The sequence below is a fragment of the Ixodes scapularis genome, unplaced genomic scaffold, assembly GCF_016920785.2.
Source record: "Ixodes scapularis isolate PalLabHiFi unplaced genomic scaffold, ASM1692078v2 PGA_scaffold0__279_contigs__length_252992795, whole genome shotgun sequence".
Classification (NCBI taxonomy): Eukaryota; Metazoa; Arthropoda; class Arachnida; order Ixodida; family Ixodidae; genus Ixodes; species Ixodes scapularis.
The window spans coordinates 84,592,132-84,606,480 of record NW_024609835.1 but is presented as its reverse complement, the minus strand read 5'-3'; positions in this window follow the sequence as shown (position 1 = coordinate 84,606,480).

Sequence of the window (14,349 nt, the reverse complement as noted above, 5' to 3'; positions counted from 1 at the left end):
AGAAATAGCCATGCGCACTTTGCTTCTAAATAAAGGTTGTAAAACTATCGACTGATGACCAAATTTTTTAAAAAAAATTTTCGGGTCGTTTTGGGCATGTGTGTCCCAGCCCTCACTGTCTCGGCGGCTCGGCGACTCTCATTGCCGGACTGAAAAATCGGTTAGCGAGCGCCTACTCGTAAAGGGTGTCACTTGGTCTGCGTCAAAATGCTGTTGCGCGGCTGCTGCTACTCCTGCCAACTAAATCTTCAAAGCCCATTTTATCGAAACAAGTTTCATATTTTAACGTCAATAATTAATGAAGACTACTTAATCACGCGTTGCAGTTAGCCAAGTTATGACGGCACTGAAAAACCTATGTGGTCGTCTTCACTGTCACCGAGACGAGACGCTAAGTACTCCATTCACCAGTTAAAAAAAAAAGAAGTACAATCTCTCGTAGCAAGACCCTTTGTAGTGACACTACAGCGAATAAGATCGTCGCGGCTACCCTAATTGTTTTCTCGCAACGTAGAGCAGATGAAATAAACAGTATACATATAAAGAAATAAAAAAAAACATAAACATCAAGTTATAAAGGTTGACCTATTAATCAATGTGCGATTTGTCTAGTCATAATTAATAACCCTGAGAAGGCTACAACGGCTAATGGGAAGCCCAGTTTCTCTGAATCATCTAGTATATGTAGCCAACTATGTACAAAATAAAAGCGGAGCAACACCATGCAAAAACTAATACTTTTGACAAAAAGCAAAGCGCAGCTGAGTTCAGGGCAAGTTGTGGGCTTGCCCTAATTTTAGCCCCTTAGCGCCGCTTCATCCTATTCTCTCAACCCCTCTATTTTTGTATTGTACAGTGTGTCTCAAACAGCGTCCAGGCTTCTTAAATCAAGCGCAAAAATCGGTTTCTGAACTTATCGCACTACGATTTTGTGCTGCATTGCCCACGGGTGGTGCATTTTGTCTGTAAAATTTGCAAAGAGCGAACTTACCTGAGCAAAATGTAAAAAAAGACAAAGTCTTAATTCCCATGGAAATGCAGCGGTCTTCAAACGATAGGGCGCTGTTTGGTACGGGAGACAATAGAGGGCACAAGGGGTTGTGACGCAACTGCCGCCAAAAAACGAGCATATACGGCGCCGAGAGCCGCCATCAAATGGCAGACGATATTTTCGACTCGAACGCGTCACAAGCGTTTTCGATGTCAGTTGCGAATGCATAATTCTATCATTCTTACTAATGGAAAACATTGAATGGACATATAATCGAATAAAAAACGGCTTGTCTTGTTATTTTGACTTTCTTCTTCGGGGTTCTTATGTCGTCTGCCCTGCAATTCCTTGTTGTACCGCGCCTGCTTTTGATTCTGCGACTGTAGCCGCCTGCGGAACGCGGGCCACTTTGCGCTCGAAGTACCCTTTTGGTGTAATTTCAACTAGGATCACCCTGCTTTTCTTTTCTTGTTCTCTCATATTATTATGTAATGAAAGTTTACTAGGTCAATGTGTCTTTTGTGCTCTACCTCAAAAGGCTATTAAAGGGGCGGTGCAACAATATTCAATTAGAATGTTTTTCACTTTACACGAGCTTACTGGCACTAGTGGGACTCAAGGTTACTCGCACGCAACACCACTGACCAAGAAACTCCTTTGTTGCGGTGTAATTTCAGAGACAAAAGTGATCATTTTCATTTAATTTCTCCTTTGCAAAATTTGATGACGTTTGATGACGTAAAGTGGGGATCGCAGTACACCCATATGACGATATTTGAATGCTGTTCATAGATTCGACCCGAGCATTGCGTGGGCGCTCGATTTGGGCTCGTGATAATTACTAGCTCGAGAAGCATTCGGGTAGTGGCCCGTGTCCAATCGCTGCAACGACGGCTATAGCCGAGCCATAACAATGTCTGGAACTCAGCGCGTCCTGTGCTTTGAAAACCCCAGCACGTGGCTATGATCAACATTGGCGGCATATAATCGGCTCCAGATCACGTGGCCGCTTGTTCTCGCTGCGAGTTGAGGGGGTGAACGCTGCCTGTTTTTCTTAAATGTTTAATGGGACTTCTATTGCGTGGGGTGAAAAACGAACGCGTGTTTTATAGGTCATTAACGTCAGGCATCCGTTCTAAGTGGTGTTTGCGCAAAGTAAAAAATTGTTACATCGCCCCTTTAAGTCATTAAGGTAGGACAGGCAACATATTCGCACAAATTATTTTAGTATTGGGGAGGAGATCGAGCAGTTATGCCTCTAGTGGCACGCTTCAACTGTGGGGGCAACAAACCGAATTTTCTTGTTTGTTTTTGATCAGCGATATCGAAGACGACGATTCGAAGGCCAGCATTGGTCAGGGCGAAGCGCTCGTGTCCAGGCAGTGCATGACGAGGTTCGATTTCTTTGTTATGCTGTTTTAGTAAACACCGGGCTGTGGGGACAACAACCTCGATAAAGCGCCCCCTATAATTCGATCTCCTGCCCAATAACACATATATTCAACGTACAAGTCTTCGAACGCAGAGTTGCTTTCTAAAAGGTCTGTCAGGCTGATACCCCTGCCAGACGAGCATTTTAAAGGCCTTTAGAACAAGCTCCTTTATAAAATCGGCGAACCGGCGCACGCCGTAGGGCACGTGCGCACTCAACATCGCGAGCAGATTGGCCGATTTTATAAAGGAGCTTAACGAAAAGGACATTCACGACGCCGTCTTAGAGGGGTATAAGACAAATAACGTATATGATTGCCTAATCAGCGGAAGTTAATCGTCTCCGAAATTTGGTGGCTTCTCTTCTAGTCTGAAGGTCTATCTTCAGCTTGAGCGAGTTGGTGGTTCATGCTTACACTTCACAGCGCACAAGTACAGACACACATCAAAAGATCACTCACAAAAAGAAAGAACACTCACACTTCACTGGCTCTCAAGTCTGGTTTGAATTAGGGCACTCTAGTTTGAATTGTGCTTAATCTTCATCTTCTTTGACTCTTATAAATAAAGAACTAATTTAAGCTAATTTAAGCAAAAGAAGATGGAGATGAAGCACAATGCAAACAAAAGTTGAGAACAAAATTTGGGTTGTGTGTACGCTTTTACGGCATAGAAATTGGTCTGCCTCAACAGGCGAGGAGTCTCCCAGCTGTAGATTAGACATTTGGCCAGTGCAGTACAATCCCTAGCATGGGGTCGTAACGTGCATCACGCAGTAGAGATACACGACCGCACGCCGGTACGATACTCATCCAGATCAAAACGGGCAGGGGTGGGGATTGAGCCAACATTGAACCCAAGATCAGCGCGAGCTTTCACTTCACGTGCTCCGAGCTGGTGTGCGCTAAGGTTCCCTGATGAAATTAACGCTTACAAGTACCGCCAACCATTGTTGCGGTCACGCGCAAGACACGTGCCACGAGCGGATGCTCTGCCGCCATTCTCTTTTAAGGGCAGCCCATTTCACTGCTACGCCGCCATTTGCTTCCCAGGGCCGCTCGAGACACGGGCCCCATGCACTGGCGCATTTTACGCTACTTGCGAGACAAACCCAAACATCAAGGGGCTTTAGTGTGCGCTAGCCCACTCGGCCACCGATCCTTCACCAGAGAATCAGCGCAGTGAGCGTGTACTTTTTTTTTGCGAGTGATCTTTTGAGGTGTGTCTATTCTTATGCACTGTAAAGTGTATGCATGAACAACCTAGACGCCCATGCTGAAGTATAGATTAATTTCCTTTCTAGTGCATCCGGCCCCTTTCCGCCTTTTCTTTTGGACCCTGGCGTCCTTGTAACCCTGATTGCCATCAGCATTTGTCAAGCACGGACTTTCAGTTATTGCATCCGGGTCCATATTCCACCTCCGGAAGTTAAGATCCTGTTTGGAGGCTTTGGCTCTTCTCTAGGCCATGTTAGAAGGCTTTTCAAGATCTTACAAGCAGAATGACATCGGCAGACAATGCTCTACCGGAACTGCCTGTACGTGCATTTGCGCAACAATATGAGTCCACCATTTAAAAAAAAAAAAAAAAAAATGCATGATTACTTTAATCTTTCTGACCGCACGACCGCATGTCTGTGGCGACTCGCCTTGAAGCCCCTTAAAGCGTTTGTGCCTGGCAGGACACGGAACCAAAGCAACCCTGCGCACGCTATAGGCGACATCCCTCTGCCGCCAAGAGTGCAGCAAGTACTCAGCCTCGGTCCAAAGTTAGCGGTGGAATCCGGCAAGTCGGCACCAGAGCTTTTGTCCTTGGTCAGGCAAGTGTCACAGCGAACTTCCATACCCGACGTTGTTCGTTGCATATCGGAAGGACTTGACATACTTTCTCTTTACAAACACCCAGTCACACCGCTAGCCATAAGATGGTTAAGACCTACTTAAAGAAGCGTAGTTGATTTCGTCTGCCGGCCGACAAGGAAGGCGGTTTTGTGCTTAAGCGCAAAAACTTGTTCGGCACTAATTCCTTAACAACCCATGAATCTGATTTCAATGCCACAACGATATATCCTTAAGTAAGATAGAAAGCCAAGCCAATAAATTATGTAGTTCACTTGACTTAACGCAACTTTATTCCTCCATTGACCGGAGCAAGCTTTCCAGCTTTCAGATATTCTTCAGTGGGAAAACTCACAAGATCCATTGACCCTCGGGTTCATTGTGTCGGAACGAGGCACTTGGCAAAAGCCGATCACTGTATTCCTCCGAGACACACTAAACCAACTGGACACCAATGATCCCTACTTGATTAGAAACTCTGATGAGTTCTAGCATTTTCTCTACAAACACAAGGACAGAAAAACTCAATGCCTTTTCCATCGATGTAAAATACCTTTACTATGCTCTACCTCAAGATGGTGTTTTCAGGTTCAGAGAAGACAGCATTGACACATCTGGTGTTATCGCCTTTCTAAACGCAACTGGTCTGTCTATCAAAGATTTTCTGGACTTAATAACCGTCTACTTTAAATCTACCTTTGCCACATGTGACGGAACAACATACTTGCAAAAACGGGAGTACGCATAGGCTCTAGTATTGCTCCTGTCCTTAGTGAGATTTTTCTTTCCTTCCACAACAGAATCTTGCAGCAAAACTTGGACCACTCAAAAATTATGCGTGTGTTTTGCTACGTTGAATATTACTTGGCATTCTCTGACACTGACGATAACAACTTCCTTACCTTGGTGGCGAGTGTCCTTTCCATTTTCAAAAACTGCCTGCATTCGTTAAAACTTACAAATTTCTGGCTGAGCAATCCATAAGATTCTTAGAACTTCGACTTTTCATGACAAACCATCACATCTGCTCGTCCTACGAACCTAGGGCAAACAATCCGCTCCTTAGCTATAGCTCAGCACACACAAAGCTTTTTGAAAGGGGCATTGCAACTCTGTCTAAAAACCTTCCTTAAAAAATCATGCAAGCACACAGTACATACAAGCTTCGAAATGCAAATCTCTCGATTGGTTTCAGCGGGGTACCCTTCGTCTTTATTATAATAGCAGTTGCTGAATGCCTGCTCAGGGAAATCAAGCAGGAAGGAGCTATAACACGCAGTCCAAGAGAACGCACCACAAAACATATTATTGTGCCCTATCTTCCTAACTTTTCCCACAAGCTGAATAAAACAGCCAATCGAGTCAATATTGACACAATCTTTTCCGCTCCGCATAAACACTCCAGCTTATCTAAGAAGGTAAATGGGCCTTCTATTCGACCAGCGTGCTGCACCAAGAACCACCAAACTAAGTTTGTTTCTTGCACAGAGGGAGTGATTTATTCCTCTCCTCTTTCCTGTGGAAAGCGATACATCGGACTAACAGGACAATGTCTCAACGACCGGCTTCGCGAATTACAACGCCATCAAGGCCGACTCAGGTCACTTAGGCATACATTGCCGAGATTTCAGGTGTTCTCCACTTCTGGCCAACTGGACCGCACTGGGCAGAAGCAATAACAAATTTAGATCGTGGAAACCAGCTGAACTTACAGAAAAAAAGTGTTAGGAGAGAAAGGAGAAAAGACGTCAGATCGCCTGGCGGACGTCCCTTTCTCCTTTCTCTCCTAACACTTTTTTCTGTAACTTCAGCTGGTTTCCAAGATCTAAGTATGTACAACCAACTAGCTCACCTCCTTTTCATTGCAATAACAAACTCACGCGAGAAATCATAAAAACCGCGAACATTGTTACGCTAGATAGCTTATGAGCTAGTACCCCTTCGATTGCTCTATAAAAAAGAGTTTGACTATTTACGAAAATTTATGTAGTTATACCAACCGTAGCTTAAATTAGTTCTTTATATATAAGAGTAAAAGAGAATGAATATGAAGCACGATAAAAACTAGAGTTCAAAGTCAACGCAGTGTGAGTGATATTTTGAGGTATGTCTGTTCTTCTGCTCTCTCAAGTGTAATCTAAAGGTATAATATGGCGAGTACAGCACAAAATCGTTCTGAGGCTGCCAAGACTATGAATGATCTAATATGGCGAGTGCAGCACATCATTCCTACGCGCAGTTGTGATTTGAAAAATTCATATTGGCACAATAAACTAAAACATTAATTTTTTTATTAAATTTCACAACACATTTATACTGCAGCAATTGCTGCAGTATAAAAATCTGCAGCAACAGGTTGACGGGGTGTCTGAGTCCCCTTACAGCAGGCGCTGCTAAACTAAACTAAACACACACTCGAAAGTGCGGACTAATAGTGGAACAATACAATATTTATGCCACAAAAAGTAATCGATTGGAATATTTTGCCAGCACAAGCAGCCCTTGAATATGATATATCAGAATGTTATGAACTACCGTGATGATGACATTGTATTTTAAAGTACCAATTGTTTTTTGCTTGAACCGCCAAAATCGATTCTCCGTCCGTCCGTCCGTACATTTCCTGCTAAATTTGGTGAGAAAACTAAAATTTTGTTTAGGTGATGTGACGTCAATTGATGTCAGGTGGAAACCTATACACAAATTCATATTCCCCGCTAAATTGAGCCTAAATATTTTGGTTTCACGTGACCTGAGGTCACGTGACACCAAAAAAACACGTGATACACTAATTCAGTTTTCCCGCTCAATTTTGTGGGAAAACTTACGTCACGTGAGCTGACATCACGCACGCAATACACAAGTTCAGTTCCCCGATCAATATAGCGGGGAAATTTATGTCTCGTGACGAGACGTCACGCCACCTAGACATCAATTGTTTGTTTCAGCTCAATTTTGTTGGAAAATGATTGACACGTACATGACCTAACGTCATGTGACTTAGACACGAATTCAGTTTCCCCACTCAATTTAGCCTGAAAGTTGATGTCACAGGGCTTGACGTCATGTGACCTACACATCAAATCAGTTTCCCCACACAATTTAGTGATGAAATTAACGTCACATGACCGGACGTCACATGACCTATACAGGTTGATAGAACCGGAAGTGACCAGCACATCCATGCTTCGTTTATCGCTGGAAGAGTTACACGTTTAAATGGTTACTACGTACGAAGCACGGATCTCTCGGTGTCTCGTGATCGCAACTCGACAGGAGCCATTATAACCTTGGCTGAAAATACGTTTATTGATGCATGACTGGTACGACCGTCAGTCTTGTCGTCGGTAGTCAAGCGGTCAAATTCTATTGTGTCAATATGCCTTTAGCAAAAATGACATTTAATTCACCTGTTTAGCACGTTTCTTTCGTACAGTGTTAAACAATAAATTTTACTGCAAAACTTAAGTTTGTAAAAGTTTCCCACCACAAGGTCCACGCCCGCCATGCTCCCCGGGGAGATTGATGAGACGATGGCACGAAGTCCTGACCAGTGCTGGCAATAAGCCGCGACGTTTGCCAATGAACTGTCGCGCTGTGAAGTGCAACAAATTTAACAGGTCACCGGATACCTTGCACCTGAATGTCCTAGCGCCGTATAACAGCTCACTGAACAGCCGGAGCAATGGAGGGACCGGCAGACCACGACTGTTCTCGCACTCCTCCAGCGGGGCCTTCAGATGGCTGGTCACAGTCGCTTTCGTAAAGCAGTAGCGCGCAAAATATTCTAAGTAGTTGAACACCTCCGTTCCGTTCAGCCGGTTCCTGAAACGACGCCATGACACTGTAAGGCTCTCGTCTTTGTTGTGAGGCAGGAGTTTGTCGGTTCTGACGACAAAATCTATGACATCGATGAGCTATGTGTCGGTAGCCCATGACACGCAAGAAAAAAACAACTTGAGCCTCGAACAAAATCTTGAGATAGGACCGAACCTAGCTGTATTCGGGAGAAAATAGTAGTGTATTTTTAAGCGCAAAACCGTTCTCGAATTAAGTTTAAGTCGAGTTTAGAATAGAGAAGCGTTTATGAATTCGGCCGCAAGATTATTTTCGTGTCGTAAAAGTGTACTATTGTCATCAGAATATATGGCAAACCTAATTCTGGAATCGTGGTTTACGTTTTCGATGCCGTTTAAATATATATATATATATACAGGGTGTTTTTCTTTTTTAGCCAAATTTTCAAAAAAAAAGGGGCACGTGAGATAGAGTAATTTGAGCTCTGGGGAAGCGTTAGTGGCCATGGCGGCCTCTAGAAAAAAGGTGGAATTAGGTAATTAGCTAATTAACTAAAATGTTTTAATTAACTTTTAATTTTTCACTTGAGGGCACCTATTGTATTTAGAGGATGGAAGACCGGCCACAGTATGGTCTAGCCGTGTCGTCAAATATGGATAAAAAATTCCTAGTAGGCGCTACGAGGTCGAGAAATGTCACTTTGGTAAATGGCGTCCAACCGAAACTAAACTGGAAAGAGCGCCGATAAAGTTATCGCTCTGCCCTTCCGGGCACGCGATTCGTCATTATCGCGGCCGACTCGCCGAAGCAAGTCGAACCGGCCGTGATAATGACGAATCGAATGCCCGAAAAGGTGGAGCGATAACTGTACCGGCGCTCTTTCCAGTTTAGTTTCGGTTGGACGCCATTCACCAAAGTGACATTTCTCGACCCCGTAGCGCCTACTGGGAATTTTTTTATCCCAATCGCACAGCACGAGTAGACCATACTGTGGCCGATCTTCACTCCTGTAAATGCATTAGGTGCCCTCAAGTGAAAAATTAAAAAGTTAGTTAAAACATTTTAGTTAATTAGCAAACTAATTACGTAATTTCACCTTTTTTCTAGAGACCGCCGTGGCTACTAACACTTCCCCAGGGCTCAAATTACTCTACCTCACGTTCCCTTTTTTTCAAAATTTGGTGCAGCTAAAAAAAAAAAAAACCTATAGATATATATACAGGGTGTTTTTTCTTAAGCTTAACAGATTTATTTTAAAAAAGCCGTGAATGTTACACTTATGTCGCTTGTGGAGGTGAGTTATACGGCCAGGGGGACATATTATAGGGGGCTAATCGTAACGATCAGTCGACTAATTAATTAAAATTCGGTAATTAACTTTCTAATTAATGAAAATAGACATATGGTTCCAATTAGAAACTTGCGGAGCGTCATCGAAAACCACTAAATCAGTAATTTTCAGAAAGACTTTGAGCGTGTGAGAAGCGTAGTAGTGCACTAAAGTTACTACTCGTGGAGCAGGTACAAAGCTAGCGGTTGCGATAAGGCGCCTGCGCGATTTTTCCGTCTCCTATCTAGCCCCAGCGTTGTACCTGCTCCATGAGTGATAATTTTAGAACAATACTACGCTTCTCACGCGCCGAAAGCTTTTCTGAAAATGAGTGATCTAGTGGTTTTCAAAGACGCTGAGCAAGTTTCTAATTGAAACCATATGTCTATTTTCATTAATTAAAAAGTTAATTAACGAATTTCGATTAATTAGACGACTGATCGTTACGATTAGCACCTATAATATGTCCCCTTGGCCGTATAACTCGCCTCCACAAGCGGCATAAGTGTAACATTCATGGCTTTTTTTAAACAAATCTGTTAAGCTTAAAAAAAACAAAAAACACCCTCTAATATATACCGGGTGATACAAGGAGACGGCAGGTTCTTTAAATCTACCGGAAAATTCAGTTTCTTAACCTATCGCGTTACGACTTTGTGCAGCGTTGCCCACAGATGGTGCTTATTTTTCTTTTTTTTTTTTTTTGTAAAATTTGCAAAGAGCGGATTTACCTGAGGAAAAAGTAAAGAAAGAAAAAGGCTTAGCTCCTATGGAAACGCAGCGACGCCACCGGTCTTCAAACAACACGGCGCAGTTTCGCACAGGAGACAAGAGATAACGCACGCGGTCGCGACGCCAACTGCCGCCAACGAACGAGCAGACGACGCCGAGAGCCGGCGTATTCAGCAGACAAGCAACTGCAGTTCCTTGTTGTTACCGCGCCTGTTTTTGTTTCTGCGACTATGGTGCCTGGATCGCGTCTTCGACTGGCGTGTTTAGCGTCCTATCCCGCCCATACATCAAAAGTGGTCCCGGTGTGGCAACAAATGACTTCACAGAAACCGGAGTGTCATGCTGTTGCCTGTCACGATCCTGGCGGTTGGCCGTAGAAATGCTGGCGTAAAGCACGAGCAAACGCGAGTGTCGCTGTCTTCACGGCGTCCCAAGCGTCCCAACTTCCGGCTGCTCTAGCTTCCGTAAACTGTCACAGTAGAGAGCAACTTGCAGCAGAACAGGCATCTGCCATTTCTACCACAACTGTTGGGACGCCGCCAGGGTCGCGACCGGCGACAGCACGACACGTTTATGACGTCATCAGGCAAAAATCGAGGGACCACTTTTTTGGCCGCGGTAAACACACCAGTCGGAGACGCGTTCCAGGCACCATATTGCGACTGTCGCCGCCCGCCGAACGCACTCCGCTTTTGAGTCGAAAAGATTGTCTGCTAAAGACGCTAGCTCTCGGCGCCGTATGCTCGTTCGTTGGCGGCGTTCGTTGCGCCATCTCTTGTGTCCTGTGCGAAACGGCGCCATCTTGTTTGCAGACCGGTGGCGTCGCTGCGTTTCCATAGGAGCTAAGCCTTTTTCTTTCTTTACTTTTTCCTCGGGTAAGTTCGCTCTTTGCAGATTTTACAAAAAAAAAAAAAAAAAAAGCATGATCTGTGGGCAACGCTGCACAAAGTCGTCGCGCGATAGGTTAGGAAACCGAATTTTCCGGTCGATTTAAAGAGCCTGCGGTCTCCTTGAATGACCCGGTATACATATATATATATATCCTAAACGTTTTGTGGGAACACACCATGCGATTTTTAAAATGTCTGATTTAAAGAATATTATAAATATAAATTGAATTCAAAACAGTTAAATACGAATTCAATATGTGAATGTAACGTATATATGGATATACGAGAGTAATCACTTTTAGCTAGAAATATTTCATTGCCGGAATTTTTCAAATATTGAAACAAAACACCTATTATTAATTAACGACTGTTCTGTGCTTTTAATTTTAGTTGTTTCTGTTTAATAAAGCTAATTTGGCACAATAGTCATAACGATAATAATCCCTGGAGAAGCGGAACAAGGGGAGCTCCTAAAACTGCTAGGTGACTGGTGTGCGACAGAAAAAAATCCACCTTGTTCTGGTATTGAACCAGCGACCTCCCCATTTCCGGTGGAGTGGTCCCAACTTAGCTAACAAGGAGGTAGACGTCAGTAGAGCAAACTGGTATTAACAGCTGTGACCAGCGTAATACGAACAAGGCTGAAGGGCATGCATTTTAAGATTATGATAATAATGCAAAGATGCACCGAGCTGGACAAGAATAACGATAATAATCCCTCAAAAAAAGAGAAAGAGTGGGCAAAACACAAACCTTTAACCACAGCGAGATAACTGGTGCGCGACTGAACAAAAAAAATAATTGTCCTGGTACTTTATAGTTATTCTTTTTCAGCACGCTAAACTTTGCAGTAATTGCATCATCATCAGAATAGTAACGTCTGTCAACATCTAACTCACAACCGTCTTGAACCAATGTACAAAACTATAGAAGTAAACAAGAAAGAGAAGGCCAAATAACTTAAATTGAGAAAGTGAGAGACACCAGAAGGGAAAGCGGACGAGGAAGGACGTACCATTTGTCGCTGCATGATTGTAATATCTGCGCCAACCGGGATCCAGTGTCCAGTTTCCCGGTTTGCCCGGCAGTTCGAATGATGCGACCCCGGACCGCTGCCTGCCGAGATGTAATCGGTGTTTGGAGCGCTGTTCCCGTCCGTATTATGCGTCGTCGTCGTCGTCGTCGTCGTTCGAATTCCTCCTGAGAGCAATTAAAAGGGTCCATTTTCCCGGCGCTCCTTCGACATAATCGTTTCATGGCCTGCAGAGCTCTCCGGGTCTCTTCTTTCATTTCGGAGTGGTACCGGCGTCATTATTCGCGTAAAACGTTAGATTGGTTAAAAAAAAACACGTTGTAGGGCAAACAGGGCACACAACGTGCTGATTCTGGGCGATGTCGTGCATAAATTGCTCGTCATGCCGTACTTACCTGGCGAAAACGCGCGAATTCCACGCGCACTTTTCTGCCTGCAGCCTTGGAATGATGTGCAGTGGTTTATTCCGGATTCTCGATCGGGGAGTACAAACAATCTGGGAGGGACTCTGGGTAACTGTATACCATAAGATTGTACTCTTCGTGTACACTCCGTGTCACCCTACGATGAACTAGGGTCCGAAGGCTGGAGGCCGGAGCACTGCCTCAGAAAAGCTTACATCCGCATTGCGAAAGAGTGCATGAGAGAAATTCCGATACGCAGACGAAGAAGAGCACTAGTCGAACGTATATGGCTCTGCCTTATAATAGCGCGGTATTTTTATATTGGTGAAATAAAGGTACATGGTATTTATTTTCATAAACATTCTTGCCGTATTTCGTAAACATGTCAACTGTTTGGAGAAGTTGGACGGTGCGCAGGCCACACTGACATAAAGTTGTTTCGCCTTAGCCATAGCATCCAATCCAATCTAACTTTCGTGTACGTAAAACGTACCCGAACCTGCACCTCCTTTTCGCACGCGGTCCGTACATACGCCCCCGCGTCGAATACTATCCAAATCAACTTCATTCCTTAATGGCCACTGATTCTTATCACGGGTTCTCTTCGCCCCATTGCTTCCGGACGGTATTTAATCCCTTCAGTGTGATTCCACGTCCATTCATGCAATGATAATCCGGGTCATAATTTCGATTTTTTGTTGTTAAAAGTATATATGAAAGCCATGTTCTTGGGAGAAACATTCTGATATATATGCACGCCGTAACGGTTTTTTTTTCCGCTGAGAAATAAAATAGAGAACCCCGAGGCGTGGAAATTGCGATTTCAGAGTGCTAATTTTCACTGTCATTATTTCCTCATAAAAGCTTTCACGTCACCATAAATGCTTTAATGCGCTTTACAAAAGGTATACAGCACATACACAAAAAATAAAAATATCAATACAATATTTCTATGCACACAAAGAAACCAAACATGACATAAAACGCGTTTAAAAGTGTATTCACAATTGTTTTCCAAATAAACCATATTTCATAATACTTCACAAAACATATCAAAATATGCGCTTTTAAATCTTCTTTACGAATATATAAAGATGATATGCCCACCTTTAATTATCTTTTTGTTATTAACACAGAAATGCGACTGATTTCTCAAAATGTGGAAACCCTTACAAAAATGGCATATCTGAACTGATATTAAAAATAACAGATATGAGTATATAAAAAATTGGGCAGATCTGGCCATATCAAGCATATCAGTTTAAATAAGGCATATCTGCCCAGATATGCCCAATTTTTTATATATTCATATCTGGGTCTGCCAAATAGGGGTATATCTGCCTCCATATCTGCAGCCTGATATGCCTCCATATCAGGCTGCAGATATGTCCAAATCAGGTAAGGCAACCTTTATACAGGTTTTTTTTTCATTCTTTCAGATTTGTTTAAAAAAAGCAGTGTACACTTATGCAGTTTGTGCAGCTGAGTTGTACGGCCAGGGGGACATAGTATAGGGAGATAGTTGCGACTATCAGTCGGCTAATTAATTAAAATTTGTTAATTAAATTTTTAATTATTACAAATAGTTCCCATTAGAAACTTGCTGAGCATCATTGAAAAGCACTAAATCAACTCCTTTTAAAAGGATATAACGCCGGGGCAGCATTTTACGGCATTCTGTAAAAACGCTCCATTTGGATGCGTTTCTAGATTTCAGTCTCTTATCAGAGCGCATGTTTGTGCCCGCGGTCCTGCTCCCCAGTGACTTAGGCGCACCACACACGTGCTCCCTACTTCCCTCCATTCTACGATTCTATTCTATGGCCGTGCGCCGCGATTACTCGGGGGCAGGACCGCGGGCGCAAAGATGCGCTCCGATAAGAAAGCGAAACCTAGAAACGC